The sequence below is a fragment of the Phyllobates terribilis genome, unplaced genomic scaffold, assembly GCF_046119375.1.
Source record: "Phyllobates terribilis strain yellow unplaced genomic scaffold, ASM4611937v1 Scaffold_7715__1_contigs__length_35855, whole genome shotgun sequence".
Lineage (NCBI taxonomy): Eukaryota > Metazoa > Chordata > Amphibia > Anura > Dendrobatidae > Phyllobates > Phyllobates terribilis.
This window is the reverse complement of record NW_027370455.1, coordinates 12,104-35,856: the sequence shown is the minus strand read 5'-3', so window position 1 is coordinate 35,856 and position 23,753 is coordinate 12,104. Positions and strand designations below refer to the sequence as shown.

The following is a 23,753-nucleotide window of genomic DNA, read 5'->3' as shown; positions in this document are numbered from 1 at the left end:
AAAAGGAAGTAAAAAGGGAGAGCTAGAAAGATAGCATTGCATCACATTACATGGCAATGCAATGCACAGTTGCTGAAGTTGAACCAAAATGAGCTTGTAATCTGGCTTCTGCAACTTTGAACATGAAAAATCCAATGAGGAGAAGAAAAGCAAAGCCAAAGAGTCCATCCCAAAATCCGACAAACAAGCAAAATGAACAAAAAACATTGAATTCAATTCTTTCTGATTTTAGAAACTGCATTAAAGAAGGGGTGCACCGGTCCTGGAGATACTGCAATACCAGGTCAATGCGTGGAGTGGACAGAGCAAGCTCTTTTTCCATCTCCCTGTTCTAAAAATCCATTTAATATATGGTCCCCAGATAGGGGACGTATCAGATATTAAACTGATAAGAACAGATACTACACTTGATCTTAGCCAAAAGGCCGAGAAGCGATAACCAGAATTGGTTTCAAACTACGGAGCCACCCAAGGATCCTGAAAAGTCCATTTGTGGAGATGAGCTCCTGGACTCCCGTTAAGAAGACATGTTGTCAACCTCTAGATCCCTTACATGCCTGCACTTTTCGGCTTGCTGCTGCTGCAATCCACGCGTTTTAGATCTGCATAACTCCACCTCTTTAAACACAGCACCTTCACCCCCTGCTGTTCCCACCCGCCTCAACACCGTTGGAAGGGAGGAGAACCAATTAAGGCGGGGGGTGGGGTGGAACGAGCAGCTGTCTACCCTTAGCAGGAGGGCTCCTGATTACATACCTCTCCTGCTGCTGCTGCTGCTGGCTGTCCAGCAGCAGACTGAAGGTGGCTGCTGCTGTGCACAGGTATATAAAGGCTCAGAGCCTATTATGACACGCGCAGCCAGCGTTCCATTGCCACATTCCATCTACTGCAGGCAGGATACCTGGCTGGCTGAATGTCGCTGAGAAGCTCACAGAGACCGCCATAAGCAACAGTTTAACAGAATGCCACAGACTAATCAACCAAACTTTTTGGGTTGGGTTCTCTTTTATAGTCTGCAGGCATTAAATGAAAGAAGTCAGTGTTCCAGCAGAAGGAGACAACGTTTCAGAAAAGGCATTGTAGCAAACCAAAAAAGAAATTTTAAGCGCAGCAGAGTAACCAGCGCACATACCTGTTAGCTCAGGTGAGTTTAAAAGGCTGCTGTTGATAACAAGGGCATTTGCTAAATAGATGGTGTGTGTGCAACAATATACTGAAAGGTCAATTATATTGTGCAGCTTATCTCACCACCTGTAGTTATTTAGGTGAAAGCTCCAAAATGCTTGCCTAATATGTCTGTTTATCCAAAAGGAAGTAAAAAGGGAGAGCTAGAAAGATAGCATTGCATCACATTACATGGCAATGCAATGCACAGTTGCTGAAGTTGAACCAAAATGAGCTTGTAATCTGGCTTCTGCAACTTTGAACATGAAAAATCCAATGAGGAGAAGAAAAGCAAAGCCAAAGAGTCCATCCCAAAATCCGACAAACAAGCAAAATGAACAAAAAACATTGAATTCAATTCTTTCTGATTTTAGAAACTGCATTAAAGAAGGGGTGCACCGGTCCTGGAGATACTGCAATACCAGGTCAATGCGTGGAGTGGACAGAGCAAGCTCTTTTTCCATCTCCCTGTTCTAAAAATCCATTTAATATATGGTCCCCAGATAGGGGACGTATCAGATATTAAACTGATAAGAACAGATACTACACTTGATCTTAGCCAAAAGGCCGAGAAGCGATAACCAGAATTGGTTTCAAACTACGGAGCCACCCAAGGATCCTGAAAAGTCCATTTGTGGAGATGAGCTCCTGGACTCCCGTTAAGAAGACATGTTGTCAACCTCTAGATCCCTTACATGCCTGCACTTTTCGGCTTGCTGCTGCTGCAATCCACGCGTTTTAGATCTGCATAACTCCACCTCTTTAAACACAGCACCTTCACCCCCTGCTGTTCCCACCCGCCTCAACACCGTTGGAAGGGAGGAGAACCAATTAAGGCGGGGGGTGGGGTGGAACGAGCAGCTGTCTACCCTTAGCAGGAGGGCTCCTGATTACATACCTCTCCTGCTGCTGCTGCTGCTGCTGGCTGTCCAGCAGCAGACTGAAGGTGGCTGCTGCTGTGCACAGGTATATAAAGGCTCAGAGCCTATTATGACACGCGCAGCCAGCGTTCCATTGCCACATTCCATCTACTGCAGGCAGGATACCTGGCTGGCTGAATGTCGCTGAGAAGCTCACAGAGACCGCCATAAGCAACAGTTTAACAGAATGCCACAGACTAATCAACCAAACTTTTTGGGTTGGGTTCTCTTTTATAGTCTGCAGGCATTAAATGAAAGAAGTCAGTGTTCCAGCAGAAGGAGACAACGTTTCAGAAAAGGCATTGTAGCAAACCAAAAAAGAAATTTTAAGCGCAGCAGAGTAACCAGCGCACATACCTGTTAGCTCAGGTGAGTTTAAAAGGCTGCTGTTGATAACAAGGGCATTTGCTAAATAGATGGTGTGTGTGCAACAATATACTGAAAGGTCAATTATATTGTGCAGCTTATCTCACCACCTGTAGTTATTTAGGTGAAAGCTCCAAAATGCTTGCCTAATATGTCTGTTTATCCAAAAGGAAGTAAAAAGGGAGAGCTAGAAAGATAGCATTGCATCACATTACATGGCAATGCAATGCACAGTTGCTGAAGTTGAACCAAAATGAGCTTGTAATCTGGCTTCTGCAACTTTGAACATGAAAAATCCAATGAGGAGAAGAAAAGCAAAGCCAAAGAGTCCATCCCAAAATCCGACAAACAAGCAAAATGAACAAAAAACATTGAATTCAATTCTTTCTGATTTTAGAAACTGCATTAAAGAAGGGGTGCACCGGTCCTGGAGATACTGCAATACCAGGTCAATGCGTGGAGTGGACAGAGCAAGCTCTTTTTCCATCTCCCTGTTCTAAAAATCCATTTAATATATGGTCCCCAGATAGGGGACGTATCAGATATTAAACTGATAAGAACAGATTTTTTTTTTTTTGATTGAATATATCTTTTATTAGCACAAAAAATAAGTTAACAGACAGTGTACAGTGCCGCAGCCCAGTACACACAGAATTCTACATCATATTTACATAGCATGAGGATACGACGCACTAACTAGACACATCACACCCCTATGCTACACAAAACACTCAATCTGAAAGAAAAAGCATATCAATCAATACAGTACGACGAACCGTGATAAGGGATAGGGATTGGGAAAAAGGGGATGGGGAGGGGAAAATCACAGGCCCGAAGCTTTATTGAAAGACAAGACACATAAGGGGAGAGGGGGAGGAGGGGTTTAGTCCTCATCCTCGTCCTCCGGACCGTCCATGATGGAATAGTCTCTGAGCAGGCTGTGGATCAGCCTGCGGCAGTCCTGGATGGACATCCTCTCCCTCCTCAAGATGAGCCGGTTCCTGGCGACCCAAAGGGCATCCTTGAAGCAGTTCATAAGGCGCCAAGCCTCCTGGATGGCTACGACGGTATGAACCCCAGGGAAGAGTCCATAAAGCACAGAATGGTGCGATAGGCTCGCCCTGGGGACAGAGTTCCTCAGGTCGTCCTCAAGTGCAGTCAATAGGCGCTGTGCAAATCCGCAGTCCCAAAAAGTGTGCAAAGATGTTTCCTCCACGAAGGGGCACCTTGGGCAGTACCGGGTCTTGCACAGGTTCCGGGCATGCATGAATGACCGGACGGGCAGTCCGCCCTGAATCGCCATCCACGACAAGTCCTTGTGCCCGTTGGTCAGCCTGTCAGACGACACATTTGTCCACACAGTCTCCAGCGTGTCCTGGTGAAGTCCTGTGATGTTCTCCGCGTCATCCTTGGCTCTGATTAGCTTGTGGATAGTTTTGGGCTTCCACAAGTCGGGCTTGAGTCCCTCCAGTTGATGCTCCCCCACAAATCGAATGACGTCTCCGTAGAACCATGGCGTCGTCCAGTTGTAGGGGAAGGAGCTGTCCCACTTGTCCCAGCCGAGTCGCCTCCAAAGAGGAAGCAGGAAGAAGCGAGACATGGACCTGCCCGCGGAGCCATTCTTGACTTGCAAAGTCCGGCGGACACAATCACACACAAAAGAGGATCGCAGGAGGGTGGGGATATCTGGAACGTCCTTCCCACCCTTGCGAGGCTCCTTGTACATGACGGCCCGCCTGACTCTGTCCATCTTGGATCCCCAGACAAAGTGAAACACTGTCCTGGTAATGGCCCTGCACACAGTGACGTGTGGGGGCCAGGCCTGCGCCGTGTACTGCAAGACGGGCAGGACCTCATTACGCAGGACGAGTGCCTTACCCTCACAAGTGAGGTGTCTGAGGCTCCAGAGTCCGATCCGTTGCTTCACCTTGGCCAAACGTTCTTGCCAGGACTTGAGGGCCGCTCCTTCCTTCCCGAACCAGACTCCCAGCACCTTGAGGAAATCCGGTTGAATGTTGAAGGGGAAGGGGGCGGAGGAGGCCGGCTGCCAATCCCCGAAGAGCATGGCTTCCGACATCCTGCAGTTGACTTTGGCCCCTGAAGCCCGGCCGAACCTCTCACACGTCTGGACGAGGGCGTCGACTGAACCACGATCAGCGCAGAAGACGGTGACGTCGTCCATGTAGAGCGAGCACTTGACCTCGTGTCGTCCCGGACCCGGTGCGGTGATCCCTCTGATCTCTCCATTCTGCCGGATAGCCTCTGCGAAGAGTTCTATAACACAAACAAAAAGAAGAGGTGATAGAGGGCAGCCTTGTCTGACCCCAGAGAGGACAGGGAAGGGGTCAGTCTTCCAGCCGTTCACCAACACCGAGCTGTGGATATCAAAATACATCAGACGGACATACGAACAAAACATGTTACCCAAACCTAACCGGTGCAGAGCTCGGCCCATGAACTCGTGGGAAACCCGGTCGAAGGCCTTCTCCTGATCCAAGGAGACCAGGGCCGCGTGGGCGCGGCGGACCTTGATGTACTCGACCGTGTCCCGCACGAGAGCGAGGCTGTCTGCGATGCGACGTCCAGGGATGCCGCAGGTCTGGTCCGGGTGGATGATCCGTCCGATCACCGTCTTAAGTCGTGTCGCCATCGTCTTGGCCAGGATCTTGTAGTCCACGTTGAGCAGAGTGATGGGACGCCAATTCCTCAGGTCGCACCTCTCTCCCTTCCGCTTGTACAGGATCGTGACCATTCCTTCCCTCAAAGATGGAGGCATTCTACCCTCCACCACCATCTCCTCGTACAGGTCCAACAGGTCCGGACAGATGAGGTCTCCCAGCGCTACATAGAGCTCCGCTGGAAGACCATCACTGCCCGGGGTCCTGCCGGTCCTAAAGGATTTAGCGGCAGAGAGCAATTCGCCCACCATCAGAGGTTTGTCCAAGGCTGCCGTGCCTGCAGGATCAAGATGGTTAGTGATACCTGACAGGAACTTATCAGCAGCGTCGGGGTCGGTAGTCTTGTGGGAGTAGAGTTCGCTGTAGAAGTCGCTGACGACCCTCATCACGTCCTCCTTCCCACGTCGCATGTTTCCGCTCTCGTCTCGCAGCTCGTTCAGGGGCGTGTGACCGGCATGAAGTTTCCTGAAAAAGAATGAGTTACATTTCTCACCCTTCTCCAGATTCTCCACTTTGGAACGGAAGACGATTCGCTTGGACTCCTCCTCAAAGTGCCTTTTCAGGCTCTTCTTGGTCTCCTCCAGCTCCTCCCTCACGTCCCAGCCGCAGTGAAGAAGGTCCTGCAGCGACCGCAGCTCGCGCTGCAGCCCTCTGAAGTCCTTCCTCTTCTCACACGCCTGTTGTCGACCCTTGGCCTGAAAGAAACAGCGAAACTCAAGTTTAACATATTCCCACCAATCAGAGACTGTTTGGAAGCTACCCTTGTAGGACTGCCACATTGCGTAGGCTGCTCTCAGCTCCTCCACGACTTCATCCTGAGCCAGCAGAGCACAATTCAGCTTCCAGGAGCCGGGCCCGGACGGAAAACCGTCGCCGAGGACACCTTGTAAGTGAATGGCTCTGTGGTCGGAGAAGAAGCAGGAGACCATCGAGTGCCTACTCTGCCTGACTGCCCGAGAGGTGAACACAAAGTCAATCCTGGAGCGGAGTGAGCCATCGGGTCGGCTCCACGAATAGTTCGTGGAGCCTCTCCCCATGGAGCCCACCACGTCCTGAAGAGAGGCCTCGGTTACCATCTCGATGAGCAGCTTGGACGTGATGTCCAACTTGGCAGATGTGCCAGAACTACAACCATCCTCCTCGATGGGGCAGTTGAAATCCCCGGCCATCACTAAGGTCCTGGTGGTGGCAAGCTGAAGCCGCAGGGTCTGGAAAAGCTCCAAACGCTCATTCTTCAGTGGGGACGCATACACGTTGATGAACCTGACAGGTTCTCCCGCCCAGTTGCCATCTACAACAAGAGCCCTGCCGCAGATGAGCTCCTGGACGGACTCAAGCGTGAATGCGCCCCCCCTGATCAGAATTGCGACCCCCGCAGACTTGCAGTCACCCCCACCGGACCAATAGGATGGACCGTGGGACCACTCCCTGGCCAGATGTTTGAAGGACCTAGAGGAGGGAAGGGAACATTCCTGCAACATATAAACATCACACAACTGGGAAGTAAGGAAGGCATAAATAGTCTGACGTCTGAACTTGTCCTTGATGCTCCTGACATTAATGGAAAATAAGTTAATATTAGCCATCATGTAGGGAAAAAAGAAAAAGTTAGCGCAGGCAATACACCTTAGTTACCACTCCGGTCGGGTGGTCCCTCGTCGGTGTTGACTGCTGGTGACGGGATCACCAGCAGGCCCTCTTCCTCCATCTGGTCAAGCAGCGCGGCCTCGATCTCGGCGACCACCAGTTCCTCCTCTTCTGGCTCGGCCACCAGGGTCTCAACCATGTGCTCCATCTCTTCTGGCTCAGGGAGGGTATCCTCCTTTTCGCCTACGAAATCCAGAATCTTCTTTTTGGAGGATTCAGTAGCAGGGCTGTCCTCCACCTTCCTCTTTCCCCGGGTTGGAACTGGGGAGACAAGAAGAGGAAAATCCTCCTCGGAATAGATAGCGGCGGGTGGAGGAAAGGTTAATTCCACCGCTACCATGGTCTGGGGAGGGAGAGTGGCTGCCGGGGCAGGGGAAAGGACACCTGCTGAGGAGTAGGGGAAGGAGGAAGAGGAAGTGGAATCCTCAGCAGGGGTGGCCGGGGTGGGGGGGGATTGGACGGGGGTGGCAGGGGGAGGGATCGAGAGAGGGGTGACAGAACTCTTACCCTCCTTTGACTTTTTCTTCTGCTTCTGAGCTGCTGGGACCGTCGCTGGGGCTTTGGCCACCGACTCCTTGACCGCATTGGCCTTGGTCGTCTCGGCCTTGGCCGCTGGGGCCTTGGTCGTCGCGTCCTTGACCTTCACAGGCCTGGTCGTCGGGGCCTTGTCCTCCGTAGCTGGGGTCGTCGCAACCACCGATGCCCAGGATCTCTCACGCTTGGGGCAATCCTTGTACAGATGAGCCGCCAGCCCACACAGGTTGCAGGACGTCTTCTTCGGGCAGTCCTTCGAGCTGTGTCCCGTCACTCGACAAATCCTGCAGGCATCCTCCTTGCAGTCCTTCATCTCGTGGCCGTTCTTGCCGCATCTCCTGCAGTTCCGCGGCATGTCCGGGTAATAGATGAGGCCGTAGGAGTTGCCCAGGGAGAATGTCGGGGGCAGGTGCCGAAGTCCGTCTGAGTACGCCAGGTCCCTGTGAAGTCTAACGGTCACCGACCACTTACCTGTCCAGAAGCCGAGTCCATTCAGGATGTGAGAGGGTTCCTTCACAACCAAACAGAAGCGTCTCAGGAAGGTACAGATGTCTTGGCCTGGGGTGTGCGGGTTGCGCATGGAGACCGTGATCCTCCTTTCGTCCCTCTGGATAGGGCAGCTACCTGTAAAGGCAGAGAAAGAATTATCCGGTCCTTTTGCGCTTACCATTTCCCAGAACCTCCTGCAGGTGTTCACAGTGGCGAAGGTGACGAAGAAGATCCCCGTCAAGAAGGTCTGAATGCTGAGGGTGTCCGACCTGGAGAAGCCTCGATCCAGCAGCATCTTCTGGCAGAACACGTCCGAGGACATGTCCGGCACCCTCCCATCCACTTCCTTCAGCTTCAGGGCCACCGTCTGCCGCATCCATGGCTCCAGGGCTGGAGCTTCGTGGCGGGGCTTCTGGGGTCCCTTCTGCTGGCCAGTCGTGGAGGCAGAGTCCTTGGGGTCAGAATCGGCTCCTGGCTGGGCCCTCCTGGCTGTCCCCTGCTCCAGGCTCTTCTTTTCGGCCTTCCTCGCAGCGCTTGCCATGGCTTTCCTCCTGCAGTTACTTCTTGGAGCTGGATCTGGAACTCTTCCCGGAATGGGTGGAGCTATGCAGATTCTTCTCCCTTCGTGTTCTGGACAAATTCCCCGAAAGGTCTTTGTCTCGATGATTTTCTTCCTCGAAGATTCCACAGGACAGCCCGATTCTTCTCCGAGTCTTCGTCTTCTTCTGGATTCTTTAGAGCTTCTTCCTCCCACCGATATCCGCCTTCCTTCTCCGATGTCAGCTGGGCTCCGAAGCACTTCTCCTTCCGAGTTCGATCGCTCTCGTCAAGTGTAGATCGTAGCTCTTGTGTTCTTAAAAGAACAGATACTACACTTGATCTTAGCCAAAAGGCCGAGAAGCGATAACCAGAATTGGTTTCAAACTACGGAGCCACCCAAGGATCCTGAAAAGTCCATTTGTGGAGATGAGCTCCTGGACTCCCGTTAAGAAGACATGTTGTCAACCTCTAGATCCCTTACATGCCTGCACTTTTCGGCTTGCTGCTGCTGCAATCCACGCGTTTTAGATCTGCATAACTCCACCTCTTTAAACACAGCACCTTCACCCCCTGCTGTTCCCACCCGCCTCAACACCGTTGGAAGGGAGGAGAACCAATTAAGGCGGGGGGTGGGGTGGAACGAGCAGCTGTCTACCCTTAGCAGGAGGGCTCCTGATTACATACCTCTCCTGCTGCTGCTGCTGGCTGTCCAGCAGCAGACTGAAGGTGGCTGCTGCTGTGCACAGGTATATAAAGGCTCAGAGCCTATTATGACACGCGCAGCCAGCGTTCCATTGCCACATTCCATCTACTGCAGGCAGGATACCTGGCTGGCTGAATGTCGCTGAGAAGCTCACAGAGACCGCCATAAGCAACAGTTTAACAGAATGCCACAGACTAATCAACCAAACTTTTTGGGTTGGGTTCTCTTTTATAGTCTGCAGGCATTAAATGAAAGAAGTCAGTGTTCCAGCAGAAGGAGACAACGTTTCAGAAAAGGCATTGTAGCAAACCAAAAAAGAAATTTTAAGCGCAGCAGAGTAACCAGCGCACATACCTGTTAGCTCAGGTGAGTTTAAAAGGCTGCTGTTGATAACAAGGGCATTTGCTAAATAGATGGTGTGTGTGCAACAATATACTGAAAGGTCAATTATATTGTGCAGCTTATCTCACCACCTGTAGTTATTTAGGTGAAAGCTCCAAAATGCTTGCCTAATATGTCTGTTTATCCAAAAGGAAGTAAAAAGGGAGAGCTAGAAAGATAGCATTGCATCACATTACATGGCAATGCAATGCACAGTTGCTGAAGTTGAACCAAAATGAGCTTGTAATCTGGCTTCTGCAACTTTGAACATGAAAAATCCAATGAGGAGAAGAAAAGCAAAGCCAAAGAGTCCATCCCAAAATCCGACAAACAAGCAAAATGAACAAAAAACATTGAATTCAATTCTTTCTGATTTTAGAAACTGCATTAAAGAAGGGGTGCACCGGTCCTGGAGATACTGCAATACCAGGTCAATGCGTGGAGTGGACAGAGCAAACTCTTTTTCCATCTCCCTGTTCTAAAAATCCATTTAATATATGGTCCCCAGATAGGGGACGTATCAGATATTAAACTGATAAGAACAGATACTACACTTGATCTTAGCCAAAAGGCCGAGAAGCGATAACCAGAATTGGTTTCAAACTACGGAGCCACCCAAGGATCCTGAAAAGTCCATTTGTGGAGATGAGCTCCTGGACTCCCGTTAAGAAGACATGTTGTCAACCTCTAGATCCCTTACATGCCTGCACTTTTCGGCTTGCTGCTGCTGCAATCCACGCGTTTTAGATCTGCATAACTCCACCTCTTTAAACACAGCACCTTCACCCCCTGCTGTTCCCACCCGCCTCAACACCGTTGGAAGGGAGGAGAACCAATTAAGGCGGGGGGTGGGGTGGAACGAGCAGCTGTCTACCCTTAGCAGGAGGGCTCCTGATTACATACCTCTCCTGCTGCTGCTGCTGCTGGCTGTCCAGCAGCAGACTGAAGGTGGCTGCTGCTGTGCACAGGTATATAAAGGCTCAGAGCCTATTATGACACGCGCAGCCAGCGTTCCATTGCCACATTCCATCTACTGCAGGCAGGATACCTGGCTGGCTGAATGTCGCTGAGAAGCTCACAGAGACCGCCATAAGCAACAGTTTAACAGAATGCCACAGACTAATCAACCAAACTTTTTGGGTTGGGTTCTCTTTTATAGTCTGCAGGCATTAAATGAAATAAGTCAGCGTTCCAGCAGAAGGAGACAACGTTTCAGAAAAGGCATTGTAGCAAACCAAAAAAGAAATTTTAAGCGCAGCAGAGTAACCAGCGCACATACCTGTTAGCTCAGGTGAGTTTAAAAGGCTGCTGTTGATAACAAGGGCATTTGCTAAATAGATGGTGTGTGTGCAACAATATACTGAAAGGTCAATTATATTGTGCAGCTTATCTCACCACCTGTAGTTATTTAGGTGAAAGCTCCAAAATGCTTGCCTAATATGTCTGTTTATCCAAAAGGAAGTAAAAAGGGAGAGCTAGAAAGATAGCATTGCATCACATTACATGGCAATGCAATGCACAGTTGCTGAAGTTGAACCAAAATGAGCTTGTAATCTGGCTTCTGCAACTTTGAACATGAAAAATCCAATGAGGAGAAGAAAAGCAAAGCCAAAGAGTCCATCCCAAAATCCGACAAACAAGCAAAATGAACAAAAAACATTGAATTCAATTCTTTCTGATTTTAGAAACTGCATTAAAGAAGGGGTGCACCGGTCCTGGAGATACTGCAATACCAGGTCAATGCGTGGAGTGGACAGAGCAAGCTCTTTTTCCATCTCCCTGTTCTAAAAATCCATTTAATATATGGTCCCCAGATAGGGGACGTATCAGATATTAAACTGATAAGAACAGATACTACACTTGATCTTAGCCAAAAGGCCGAGAAGCGATAACCAGAATTGGTTTCAAACTACGGAGCCACCCAAGGATCCTGAAAAGTCCATTTGTGGAGATGAGCTCCTGGACTCCCGTTAAGAAGACATGTTGTCAACCTCTAGATCCCTTACATGCCTGCACTTTTCGGCTTGCTGCTGCTGCAATCCACGCGTTTTAGATCTGCATAACTCCACCTCTTTAAACACAGCACCTTCACCCCCTGCTGTTCCCACCCGCCTCAACACCGTTGGAAGGGAGGAGAACCAATTAAGGCGGGGGGTGGGGTGGAACGAGCAGCTGTCTACCCTTAGCAGGAGGGCTCCTGATTACATACCTCTCCTGCTGCTGCTGCTGCTTGCTGTCCAGCAGCAGACTGAAGGTGGCTGCTGCTGTGCACAGGTATATAAAGGCTCAGAGCCTATTATGACACGCGCAGCCAGCGTTCCATTGCCACATTCCATCTACTGCAGGCAGGATACCTGGCTGGCTGAATGTCGCTGAGAAGCTCACAGAGACCGCCATAAGCAACAGTTTAACAGAATGCCACAGACTAATCAACCAAACTTTTTGGGTTGGGTTCTCTTTTATAGTCTGCAGGCATTAAATGAAAGAAGTCAGCGTTCCAGCAGAAGGAGACAACGTTTCAGAAAAGGCATTGTAGCAAACCAAAAAAGAAATTTTAAGCGCAGCAGAGTAACCAGCGCACATACCTGTTAGCTCAGGTGAGTTTAAAAGGCTGCTGTTGATAACAAGGGCATTTGCTAAATAGATGGTGTGTGTGCAACAATATACTGAAAGGTCAATTATATTGTGCAGCTTATCTCACCACCTGTAGTTATTTAGGTGAAAGCTCCAAAATGCTTGCCTAATATGTCTGTTTATCCAAAAGGAAGTAAAAAGGGAGAGCTAGAAAGATAGCATTGCATCACATTACATGGCAATGCAATGCACAGTTGCTGAAGTTGAACCAAAATGAGCTTGTAATCTGGCTTCTGCAACTTTGAACATGAAAAATCCAATGAGGAGAAGAAAAGCAAAGCCAAAGAGTCCATCCCAAAATCCGACAAACAAGCAAAATGAACAAAAAACATTGAATTCAATTCTTTCTGATTTTAGAAACTGCATTAAAGAAGGGGTGCACCGGTCCTGGAGATACTGCAATACCAGGTCAATGCGTGGAGTGGACAGAGCAAGCTCTTTTTCCATCTCCCTGTTCTAAAAATCCATTTAATATATGGTCCCCAGATAGGGGACGTATCAGATATTAAACTGATAAGAACAGATACTACACTTGATCTTAGCCAAAAGGCCGAGAAGCGATAACCAGAATTGGTTTCAAACTACGGAGCCACCCAAGGATCCTGAAAAGTCCATTTGTGGAGATGAGCTCCTGGACTCCCGTTAAGAAGACATGTTGTCAACCTCTAGATCCCTTACATGCCTGCACTTTTCGGCTTGCTGCTGCTGCAATCCACGCGTTTTAGATCTGCATAACTCCACCTCTTTAAACACAGCACCTTCACCCCCTGCTGTTCCCACCCGCCTCAACACCGTTGGAAGGGAGGAGAACCAATTAAGGCGGGGGGTGGGGTGGAACGAGCAGCTGTCTACCCTTAGCAGGAGGGCTCCTGATTACATAATTCTCCTGCTGCTGCTGCTGCTGGCTGTCCAGCAGCAGACTGAAGGTGGCTGCTGCTGTGCACAGGTATATAAAGGCTCAGAGCCTATTATGACACGCGCAGCCAGCGTTCCATTGCCACATTCCATCTACTGCAGGCAGGATACCTGGCTGGCTGAATGTCGCTGAGAAGCTCACAGAGACCGCCATAAGCAACAGTTTAACAGAATGCCACAGACTAATCAACCAAACTTTTTGGGTTGGGTTCTCTTTTATAGTCTGCAGGCATTAAATGAAAGAAGTCAGTGTTCCAGCAGAAGGAGACAACGTTTCAGAAAAGGCATTGTAGCAAACCAAAAAAGAAATTTTAAGCGCAGCAGAGTAACCAGCGCACATACCTGTTAGCTCAGGTGAGTTTAAAAGGCTGCTGTTGATAACAAGGGCATTTGCTAAATAGATGGTGTGTGTGCAACAATATACTGAAAGGTCAATTATATTGTGCAGCTTATCTCACCACCTGTAGTTATTTAGGTGAAAGCTCCAAAATGCTTGCCTAATATGTCTGTTTATCCAAAAGGAAGTAAAAAGGGAGAGCTAGAAAGATAGCATTGCATCACATTACATGGCAATGCAATGCACAGTTGCTGAAGTTGAACCAAAATGAGCTTGTAATCTGGCTTCTGCAACTTTGAACATGAAAAATCCAATGAGGAGAAGAAAAGCAAAGCCAAAGAGTCCATCCCAAAATCCGACAAACAAGCAAAATGAACAAAAAACATTGAATTCAATTCTTTCTGATTTTAGAAACTGCATTAAAGAAGGGGTGCACCGGTCCTGGAGATACTGCAATACCAGGTCAATGCGTGGAGTGGACAGAGCAAGCTCTTTTTCCATCTCCCTGTTCTAAAAATCCATTTAATATATGGTCCCCAGATAGGGGACGTATCAGATATTAAACTGATAAGAACAGATACTACACTTGATCTTAGCCAAAAGGCCGAGAAGCGATAACCAGAATTGGTTTCAAACTACGGAGCCACCCAAGGATCCTGAAAAGTCCATTTGTGGAGATGAGCTCCTGGACTCCCGTTAAGAAGACATGTTGTCAACCTCTAGATCCCTTACATGCCTGCACTTTTCGGCTTGCTGCTGCTGCAATCCACGCGTTTTAGATCTGCATAACTCCACCTCTTTAAACACAGCACCTTCACCCCCTGCTGTTCCCACCCGCCTCAACACCGTTGGAAGGGAGGAGAACCAATTAAGGCGGGGGGTGGGGTGGAACGAGCAGCTGTCTACCCTTAGCAGGAGGGCTCCTGATTACATACCTCTCCTGCTGCTGCTGCTGCTGGCTGTCCAGCAGCAGACTGAAGGTGGCTGCTGCTGTGCACAGGTATATAAAGGCTCAGAGCCTATTATGACACGCGCAGCCAGCGTTCCATTGCCACATTCCATCTACTGCAGGCAGGATACCTGGCTGGCTGAATGTCGCTGAGAAGCTCACAGAGACCGCCATAAGCAACAGTTTAACAGAATGCCACAGACTAATCAACCAAACTTTTTGGGTTGGGTTCTCTTTTATAGTCTGCAGGCATTAAATGAAAGAAGTCAGTGTTCCAGCAGAAGGAGACAACGTTTCAGAAAAGGCATTGTAGCAAACCAAAAAAGAAATTTTAAGCGCAGCAGAGTAACCAGCGCACATACCTGTTAGCTCAGGTGAGTTTAAAAGGCTGCTGTTGGTAACAAGGGCATTTGCTAAATAGATGGTGTGTGTGCAACAATATACTGAAAGGTCAATTATATTGTGCAGCTTATCTCACCACCTGTAGTTATTTAGGTGAAAGCTCCAAAATGCTTGCCTAATATGTCTGTTTATCCAAAAGGAAGTAAAAAGGGAGAGCTAGAAAGATAGCATTGCATCACATTACATGGCAATGCAATGCACAGTTGCTGAAGTTGAACCAAAATGAGCTTGTAATCTGGCTTCTGCAACTTTGAACATGAAAAATCCAATGAGGAGAAGAAAAGCAAAGCCAAAGAGTCCATCCCAAAATCCGACAAACAAGCAAAATGAACAAAAAACATTGAATTCAATTCTTTCTGATTTTAGAAACTGCATTAAAGAAGGGGTGCACCGGTCCTGGAGATACTGCAATACCAGGTCAATGCGTGGAGTGGACAGAGCAAGCTCTTTTTCCATCTCCCTGTTCTAAAAATCCATTTAATATATGGTCCCCAGATAGGGGACGTATCAGATATTAAACTGATAAGAACAGATACTACACTTGATCTTAGCCAAAAGGCCGAGAAGCGATAACCAGAATTGGTTTCAAACTACGGAGCCACCCAAGGATCCTGAAAAGTCCATTTGTGGAGATGAGCTCCTGGACTCCCGTTAAGAAGACATGTTGTCAACCTCTAGATCCCTTACATGCCTGCACTTTTCGGCTTGCTGCTGCTGCAATCCACGCGTTTTAGATCTGCATAACTCCACCTCTTTAAACACAGCACCTTCACCCCCTGCTGTTCCCACCCGCCTCAACACCGTTGGAAGGGAGGAGAACCAATTAAGGCGGGGGGTGGGGTGGAACGAGCAGCTGTCTACCCTTAGCAGGAGGGCTCCTGATTACATACCTCTCCTGCTGCTGCTGCTGCTGGCTGTCCAGCAGCAGACTGAAGGTGGCTGCTGCTGTGCACAGGTATATAAAGGCTCGGAGCCTATTATGACACGCGCAGCCAGCGTTCCATTGCCACATTCCATCTACTGCAGGCAGGATACCTGGCTGGCTGAATGTCGCTGAGAAGCTCACAGAGACCGCCATAAGCAACAGTTTAACAGAATGCCACAGACTAATCAACCAAACTTTTTGGGTTGGGTTCTCTTTTATAGTCTGCAGGCATTAAATGAAAGAAGTCAGTGTTCCAGCAGAAGGAGACAACGTTTCAGAAAAGGCATTGTAGCAAACCAAAAAAGAAATTTTAAGCGCAGCAGAGTAACCAGCGCACATACCTGTTAGCTCAGGTGAGTTTAAAAGGCTGCTGTTGATAACAAGGGCATTTGCTAAATAGATGGTGTGTGCAACAATATACTGAAAGGTCAATTATATTGTGCAGCTTATCTCACCACCTGTAGTTATTTAGGTGAAAGCTCCAAAATGCTTGCCTAATATGTCTGTTTATCCAAAAGGAAGTAAAAAGGGAGAGCTAGAAAGATAGCATTGCATCACATTACATGGCAATGCAATGCACAGTTGCTGAAGTTGAACCAAAATGAGCTTGTAATCTGGCTTCTGCAACTTTGAACATGAAAAATCCAATGAGGAGAAGAAAAGCAAAGCCAAAGAGTCCATCCCAAAATCCGACAAACAAGCAAAATGAACAAAAAACATTGAATTCAATTCTTTCTGATTTTAGAAACTGCATTAAAGAAGGGGTGCACCGGTCCTGGAGATACTGCAATACCAGGTCAATGCGTGGAGTGGACAGAGCAAGCTCTTTTTCCATCTCCCTGTTCTAAAAATCCATTTAATATATGGTCCCCAGATAGGGGACGTATCAGATATTAAACTGATAAGAACAGATACTACACTTGATCTTAGCCAAAAGGCCGAGAAGCGATAACCAGAATTGGTTTCAAACTACGGAGCCACCCAAGGATCCTGAAAAGTCCATTTGTGGAGATGAGCTCCTGGACTCCCGTTAAGAAGACATGTTGTCAACCTCTAGATCCCTTACATGCCTGCACTTTTCGGCTTGCTGCTGCTGCAATCCACGCGTTTTAGATCTGCATAACTCCACCTCTTTAAACACAGCACCTTCACCCCCTGCTGTTCCCACCCGCCTCAACACCGTTGGAAGGGAGGAGAACCAATTAAGGCGGGGGGTGGGGTGGAACGAGCAGCTGTCTACCCTTAGCAGGAGGGCTCCTGATTACATACCTCTCCTGCTGCTGCTGCTGCTGGCTGTCCAGCAGCAGACTGAAGGTGGCTGCTGCTGTGCATAGGTATATAAAGGCTCAGAGCCTATTATGACACGCGCAGCCAGCGTTCCATTGCCACATTCCATCTACTGCAGGCAGGATACCTGGCTGGCGGAATGTCGCTGAGAAGCTCACAGAGACCGCCATAAGCAACAGTTTAACAGAATGCCACAGACTAATCAACCAAACTTTTTGGGTTGGGTTCTCTTTTATAGTCTGCAGGCATTAAATGAAAGAAGTCAGTGTTCCAGCAGAAGGAGACAACGTTTCAGAAAAGGCATTGTAGCAAACCAAAAAAGAAATTTTAAGCGCAGCAGAGTAACCAGCGCACATACCTGTTAGCTCAGGTGAGTTTAAAAGGCTGCTGTTGGTAACAAGGGCATTTGCTAAATAGATGGTGTGTGTGCAACAATATACTGAAAGGTCAATTATATTGTGCAGCTTATCTCACCACCTGTAGTTATTTAGGTGAAAGCTCCAAAATGCTTGCCTAATATGTCTGTTTATCCAAAAGGAAGTAAAAAGGGAGAGCTAGAAAGATAGCATTGCATCACATTACATGGCAATGCAATGCACAGTTGCTGAAGTTGAACCAAAATGAGCTTGTAATCTGGCTTCTGCAACTTTGAACATGAAAAATTCAATGAGGAGAAGAAAAGCAAAGCCAAAGAGTCCATCCCAAAATCCGACAAACAAGCAAAATGAACAAAAAACATTGAATTCAATTCTTTCTGATTTTAGAAACTGCATTAAAGAAGGGGTGCACCGGTCCTGGAGATACTGCAATACCAGGTCAATGCGTGGAGTGGACAGAGCAAGCTCTTTTTCCATCTCCCTGTTCTAAAAATCCATTTAATATATGGTCCCCAGATAGGGGACGTATCAGATATTAAACTGATAAGAACAGATACTACACTTGATCTTAGCCAAAAGGCCGAGAAGCGATAACCAGAATTGGTTTCAAACTACGGAGCCACCCAAGGATCCTGAAAAGTCCATTTGTGGAGATGAGCTCCTGGACTCCCGTTAAGAAGACATGTTGTCAACCTCTAGATCCCTTACATGCCTGCACTTTTCGGCTTGCTGCTGCTGCAATCCACGCGTTTTAGATCTGCATAACTCCACCTCTTTAAACACAGCACCTTCACCCCCTGCTGTTCCCACCCGCCTCAACACCGTTGGAAGGGAGGAGAACCAATTAAGGCGGGGGGTGGGGTGGAACGAGCAGCTGTCTACCCTTAGCAGGAGGGCTCCTGATTACATACCTCTCCTGCTGCTGCTGCTGCTGGCTGTCCAGCAGCAGACTGAAGGTGGCTGCTGCTGTGCACAGGTATATAAAGGCTCAGAGCCTATTATGACACGCGCAGCCAGCGTTCCATTGCCACATTCCATCTACTGCAGGCAGGATACCTGGCTGGCTGAATGTCGCTGAGAAGCTCACAGAGACCGCCATAAGCAACAGTTTAACAGAATGCCACAGACTAATCAACCAAACTTTTTGGGTTGGGTTCTCTTTTATAGTCTGCAGGCATTAAATGAAAGAAGTCAGCGTTCCAGCAGAAGGAGACAACGTTTCAGAAAAGGCATTGTAGCAAACCAAAAAAGAAATTTTAAGCGCAGCAGAGTAACCAGCGCACATACCTGTTAGCTCAGGTGAGTTTAAAAGGCTGCTGTTGATAACAAGGGCATTTGCTAAATAGATGGTGTGTGTGCAACAATATACTGAAAGGTCAATTATATTGTGCAGCTTATCTCACCACCTGTAGTTATTTAGGTGAAAGCTCCAAAATGCTTGCCTAATATGTCTGTTTATCCAAAAGGAAGTAAAAAGGGAGAGCTAGAAAGATAGCATTGCATCACATTACATGGCAATGCAATGCACAGTTGCTGAAGTTGAACCAAAATGAGCTTGTAATCTGGCTTCTGCAACTTTGAACATGAAAAATCCAATGAGGAGAAGAAAAGCAAAGCCAAAGAGTCCATCCCAAAATCCGACAAACAAGCAAAATGAACAAAAAACATTGAATTCAATTCTTTCTGATTTTAGAAACTGCATTAAAGAAGGGGTGCACCGGTCCTGGAGATACTGCAATACCAGGTCAATGCGTGGAGTGGACAGAGCAAGCTCTTTTTTCATCTCCCTGTTCTAAAAATCCATTTAATATATGGTCCCCAGATAGGGGACGTATCAGATATTAAACTGATAAGAACAGATACTACACTTGATCTTAGCCAAAAGGCCGAGAAGCGATAACCAGAATTGGTTTCAAACTACGGAGCCACCCAAGGATCCTGAAAAGTCCATTTGTGGAGATGAGCTCCTGGACTCCCGTTAAGAAGACATGTTGTCAACCTCTAGATCCCTTACATGCCTGCACTTTTCGGCTTGCTGCTGCTGCAATCCACGCGTTTTAGATCTGCATAACTCCACCTCTTTAAACACAGCACCTTCACCCCCTGCTGTTCCCACCCGCCTCAACACCGTTGGAAGGGAGGAGAACCAATTAAGGCGGGGGGTGGGGTGGAACGAGCAGCTGTCTACCCTTAGCAGGAGGGCTCCTGATTACATAATTCTCCTGCTGCTGCTGCTGCTGGCTGTCCAGCAGCAGACTGAAGGTGGCTGCTGCTGTGCACAGGTATATAAAGGCTCAGAGCCTATTATGACACGCGCAGCCAGCGTTCCATTGCCACATTCCATCTACTGCAGGCAGGATACCTGGCTGGCTGAATGTCGCTGAGAAGCTCACAGAGACCGCCATAAGCAACAGTTTAACAGAATGCCACAGACTAATCAACCAAACTTTTTGGGTTGGGTTCTCTTTTATAGTCTGCAGGCATTAAATGAAAGAAGTCAGTGTTCCAGCAGAAGGAGACAACGTTTCAGAAAAGGCATTGTAGCAAACCAAAAAAGAAATTTTAAGCGCAGCAGAGTAACCAGCGCACATACCTGTTAGCTCAGGTGAGTTTAAAAGGCTGCTGTTGATAACAAGGGCATTTGCTAAATAGATGGTGTGTGTGCAACAATATACTGAAAGGTCAATTATATTGTGCAGCTTATCTCACCACCTGTAGTTATTTAGGTGAAAGCTCCAAAATGCTTGCCTAATATGTCTGTTTATCCAAAAGGAAGTAAAAAGGGAGAGCTAGAAAGATAGCATTGCATCACATTACATGGCAATGCAATGCACAGTTGCTGAAGTTGAACCAAAATGAGCTTGTAATCTGGCTTCTGCAACTTTGAACATGAAAAATCCAATGAGGAGAAGAAAAGCAAAGCCAAAGAGTCCATCCCAAAATCCGACAAACAAGCAAAATGAACAAAAAACATTGAATTCAATTCTTTCTGATTTTAGAAACTGCATTAAAGAAGGGGTGCACCGGTCCTGGAGATACTGCAATACCAGGTCAATGCGTGGAGTGGACAGAGCAAGCTCTTTTTCCATCTCCCTGTTCTAAAAATCCATTTAATATATGGTCCCCAGATAGGGGACGTATCAGATATTAAACTGATAAGAACAGATACTACACTTGATCTTAGCCAAAAGGCCGAGAAGCGATAACCAGAATTGGTTTCAAACTACGGAGCCACCCAAGGATCCTGAAAAGTCCATTTGTGGAGATGAGCTCCTGGACTCCCGTTAAGAAGACATGTTGTCAACCTCTAGATCCCTTACATGCCTGCACTTTTCGGCTTGCTGCTGCTGCAATCCACGCGTTTTAGATCTGCATAACTCCACCTCTTTAAACACAGCACCTTCACCCCCTGCTGTTCCCACCCGCCTCAACACCGTTGGAAGGGAGGAGAACCAATTAAGGCGGGGGGTGGGGTGGAACGAGCAGCTGTCTACCCTTAGCAGGAGGGCTCCTGATTACATACCTCTCCTGCTGCTGCTGCTGCTGGCTGTCCAGCAGCAGACTGAAGGTGGCTGCTGCTGTGCACAGGTATATAAAGGCTCAGAGCCTATTATGACACGCGCAGCCAGCGTTCCATTGCCACATTCCATCTACTGCAGGCAGGATACCTGGCTGGCGGAATGTCGCTGAGAAGCTCACAGAGAACGCCATAAGCAACAGTTTAACAGAATGCCACAGACTAATCAACCAAACTTTTTGGGTTGGGTTCTCTTTTATAGTCTGCAGGCATTAAATGAAAGAAGTCAGTGTTCCAGCAGAAGGAGACAACGTTTCAGAAAAGGCATTGTAGCAAACCAAAAAAGAAATTTTAAGCGCAGCAGAGTAACCAGCGCACATACCTGTTAGCTCAGGTGAGTTTAAAAGGCTGCTGTTGGTAACAAGGGCATTTGCTAAATAGATGGTGTGTGTGCAACAATATACTGAAAGGTCAATTATATTGTGCAGCTTATCTCACCACCTGTAGTTATTTAGGTGAAAGCTCCAAAATGCTTGCCTAATATGTCTGTTTATCCAAAAGGAAGTAAAAAGGGAGAGCTAGAAAGATAGCATTGCATCACATTACATGGCAATGCAATGCACAGTTGCTGAAGTTGAACCAAAATGAGCTTGTAATCTGGCTTCTGCAACTTTGAACATGAAAAATCCAATGAGGAGAAGAAAAGCAAAGCCAAAGAGTCCATCCCAAAATCCGACAAACAAGCAAAATGAACAAAAAACATTGAATTCAATTCTTTCTGATTTTAGAAACTGCATTAAAGAAGGGGTGCACCGGTCCTGGAGATACTGCAATACCAGGTCAATGCGTGGAGTGGACAGAGCAAGCTCTTTTTCCATCTCCCTGTTCTAAAAATCCATTTAATATATGGTCCCCAGATAGGGGACGTATCAGATATTAAACTGATAAGAACAGATACTACACTTGATCTTAGCCAAAAGGCCGAGAAGCGATAACCAGAATTGGTTTCAAACTACGGAGCCACCCAAGGATCCTGAAAAGTCCATTTGTGGAGATGAGCTCCTGGACTCCCGTTAAGAAGACATGTTGTCAACCTCTAGATCCCTTACATGCCTGCACTTTTCGGCTTGCTGCTGCTGCAATCCACGCGTTTTAGATCTGCATAACTCCACCTCTTTAAACACAGCACCTTCACCCCCTGCTGTTCCCACCCGCCTCAACACCGTTGGAAGGGAGGAGAACCAATTAAGGCGGGGGGTGGGGTGGAACGAGCAGCTGTCTATCCTTAGCAGGAGGGCTCCTGATTACATAATTCTCCTGCTGCTGCTGCTGCTGGCTGTCCAGCAGCAGACTGAAGGTGGCTGCTGCTGTGCACAGGTATATAAAGGCTCAGAGCCTATTATGACACGCGCAGCCAGCGTTCCATTGCCACATTCCATCTACTGCAGGCAGGATACCTGGCTGGCTGAATGTCGCTGAGAAGCTCACAGAGACCGCCATAAGCAACAGTTTAACAGAATGCCACAGACTAATCAACCAAACTTTTTGGGTTGGGTTCTCTTTTATAGTCTGCAGGCATTAAATGAAAGAAGTCAGTGTTCCAGCAGAAGGAGACAACGTTTCAGAAAAGGCATTGTAGCAAACCAAAAAAGAAATTTTAAGCGCAGCAGAGTAACCAGCGCACATACCTGTTAGCTCAGGTGAGTTTAAAAGGCTGCTGTTGATAACAAGGGCATTTGCTAAATAGATGGTGTGTGTGCAACAATATACTGAAAGGTCAATTATATTGTGCAGCTTATCTCACCACCTGTAGTTATTTAGGTGAAAGCTCCAAAATGCTTGCCTAATATGTCTGTTTATCCAAAAGGAAGTAAAAAGGGAGAGCTAGAAAGATAGCATTGCATCACATTACATGGCAATGCAATGCACAGTTGCTGAAGTTGAACCAAAATGAGCTTGTAATCTGGCTTCTGCAACTTTGAACATGAAAAATCCAATGAGGAGAAGAAAAGCAAAGCCAAAGAGTCCATCCCAAAATCCGACAAACAAGCAAAATGAACAAAAAACATTGAATTCAATTCTTTCTGATTTTAGAAACTGCATTAAAGAAGGGGTGCACCGGTCCTGGAGATACTGCAATACCAGGTCAATGCGTGGAGTGGACAGAGAAAGCTCTTTTTACATCTCCCTGTTCTAAAAATCCATTTAATATATGGTCCCCAGATAGGGGACGTATCAGATATTAAACTGATAAGAACAGATACTACACTTGATCTTAGCCAAAAGGCCGAGAAGCGATAACCAGAATTGGTTTCAAACTACGGAGCCACCCAAGGATCCTGAAAAGTCCATTTGTGGAGATGAGCTCCTGGACTCCCGTTAAGAAGACATGTTGTCAACCTCTAGATCCCTTACATGCCTGCACTTTTCGGCTTGCTGCTGCTGCAATCCATGCGTTTTAGATCTGCATAACTCCACCTCTTTAAACACAGCACCTTCACCCCCTGCTGTTCCCACCCGCCTCAACACCGTTGGAAGGGAGGAGAACCAATTAAGGCGGGGGGTGGGGTGGAACGAGCAGCTGTCTACCCTTAGCAGGAGGGCTCCTGATTACATACCTCTCCTGCTGCTGCTGCTGCTGGCTGTCCAGCAGCAGACTGAAGGTGGCTGCTGCTGTGCACAGGTATATAAAGGCTCAGAGCCTATTATGACACGCGCAGCCAGCGTTCCATTGCCACATTCCATCTACTGCAGGCAGGATACCTGGCTGGCTGAATGTCGCTGAGAAGCTCACAGAGACCGCCATAAGCAACAGTTTAACAGAATGCCACAGACTAATCAACCAAACTTTTTGGGTTGGGTTCTCTTTTATAGTCTGCAGGCATTAAATGAAATAAGTCAGCGTTCCAGCAGAAGGAGACAACGTTTCAGAAAAGGCATTGTAGCAAACCAAAAAAGAAATTTTAAGCGCAGCAGAGTAACCAGCGC

The 23,753-nt window shown here is 47.6% G+C and overlaps 14 non-coding genes and 1 pseudogene across 14 annotated transcripts; all 15 read right to left on the bottom strand.

Annotated features, from left to right (window-relative positions):
• Positions 1-246: 246 nt before the first annotated feature.
• LOC141251802 (U2 spliceosomal RNA) lies at positions 247-437 on the bottom strand. The gene has a single exon (XR_012313414.1). It is a non-coding gene; the product is annotated as a U2 spliceosomal RNA (small nuclear RNA).
• Positions 438-1,552: 1,115 nt separating this feature from the next.
• LOC141251801 (U2 spliceosomal RNA) lies at positions 1,553-1,743 on the bottom strand. Its single transcript, XR_012313413.1, has one exon. It is a non-coding gene; the product is annotated as a U2 spliceosomal RNA (small nuclear RNA).
• A 1,118-nt stretch (positions 1,744-2,861) lies between these two features.
• LOC141251807 (U2 spliceosomal RNA) lies at positions 2,862-3,061 on the bottom strand. Its single transcript, XR_012313419.1, has one exon. It is a non-coding gene; the product is annotated as a U2 spliceosomal RNA (small nuclear RNA).
• A 5,564-nt stretch (positions 3,062-8,625) lies between these two features.
• Positions 8,626-8,703, bottom strand: LOC141251808 (U2 spliceosomal RNA; annotated as a pseudogene).
• A 1,112-nt stretch (positions 8,704-9,815) lies between these two features.
• Positions 9,816-10,006, bottom strand: LOC141251803 (U2 spliceosomal RNA). The gene has a single exon (XR_012313415.1). It is a non-coding gene; the product is annotated as a U2 spliceosomal RNA (small nuclear RNA).
• A 1,115-nt stretch (positions 10,007-11,121) lies between these two features.
• Positions 11,122-11,312, bottom strand: LOC141251800 (U2 spliceosomal RNA). Its single transcript, XR_012313412.1, has one exon. It is a non-coding gene; the product is annotated as a U2 spliceosomal RNA (small nuclear RNA).
• A 1,115-nt stretch (positions 11,313-12,427) lies between these two features.
• LOC141251798 (U2 spliceosomal RNA) lies at positions 12,428-12,618 on the bottom strand. The gene has a single exon (XR_012313410.1). It is a non-coding gene; the product is annotated as a U2 spliceosomal RNA (small nuclear RNA).
• A 1,115-nt stretch (positions 12,619-13,733) lies between these two features.
• On the bottom strand, positions 13,734-13,924 carry LOC141251797 (U2 spliceosomal RNA). Its single transcript, XR_012313409.1, has one exon. It is a non-coding gene; the product is annotated as a U2 spliceosomal RNA (small nuclear RNA).
• Positions 13,925-15,039: 1,115 nt separating this feature from the next.
• LOC141251796 (U2 spliceosomal RNA) lies at positions 15,040-15,230 on the bottom strand. Its single transcript, XR_012313408.1, has one exon. It is a non-coding gene; the product is annotated as a U2 spliceosomal RNA (small nuclear RNA).
• A 1,113-nt stretch (positions 15,231-16,343) lies between these two features.
• Positions 16,344-16,534, bottom strand: LOC141251795 (U2 spliceosomal RNA). The gene has a single exon (XR_012313407.1). It is a non-coding gene; the product is annotated as a U2 spliceosomal RNA (small nuclear RNA).
• Positions 16,535-17,649: 1,115 nt separating this feature from the next.
• LOC141251794 (U2 spliceosomal RNA) lies at positions 17,650-17,840 on the bottom strand. The gene has a single exon (XR_012313406.1). It is a non-coding gene; the product is annotated as a U2 spliceosomal RNA (small nuclear RNA).
• Positions 17,841-18,955: 1,115 nt separating this feature from the next.
• On the bottom strand, positions 18,956-19,146 carry LOC141251788 (U2 spliceosomal RNA). The gene has a single exon (XR_012313400.1). It is a non-coding gene; the product is annotated as a U2 spliceosomal RNA (small nuclear RNA).
• A 1,115-nt stretch (positions 19,147-20,261) lies between these two features.
• Positions 20,262-20,452, bottom strand: LOC141251793 (U2 spliceosomal RNA). Its single transcript, XR_012313405.1, has one exon. It is a non-coding gene; the product is annotated as a U2 spliceosomal RNA (small nuclear RNA).
• A 1,115-nt stretch (positions 20,453-21,567) lies between these two features.
• On the bottom strand, positions 21,568-21,758 carry LOC141251792 (U2 spliceosomal RNA). Its single transcript, XR_012313404.1, has one exon. It is a non-coding gene; the product is annotated as a U2 spliceosomal RNA (small nuclear RNA).
• Positions 21,759-22,873: 1,115 nt separating this feature from the next.
• LOC141251806 (U2 spliceosomal RNA) lies at positions 22,874-23,064 on the bottom strand. Its single transcript, XR_012313418.1, has one exon. It is a non-coding gene; the product is annotated as a U2 spliceosomal RNA (small nuclear RNA).
• Between the last annotated feature and the right edge of the window lie 689 nt (positions 23,065-23,753).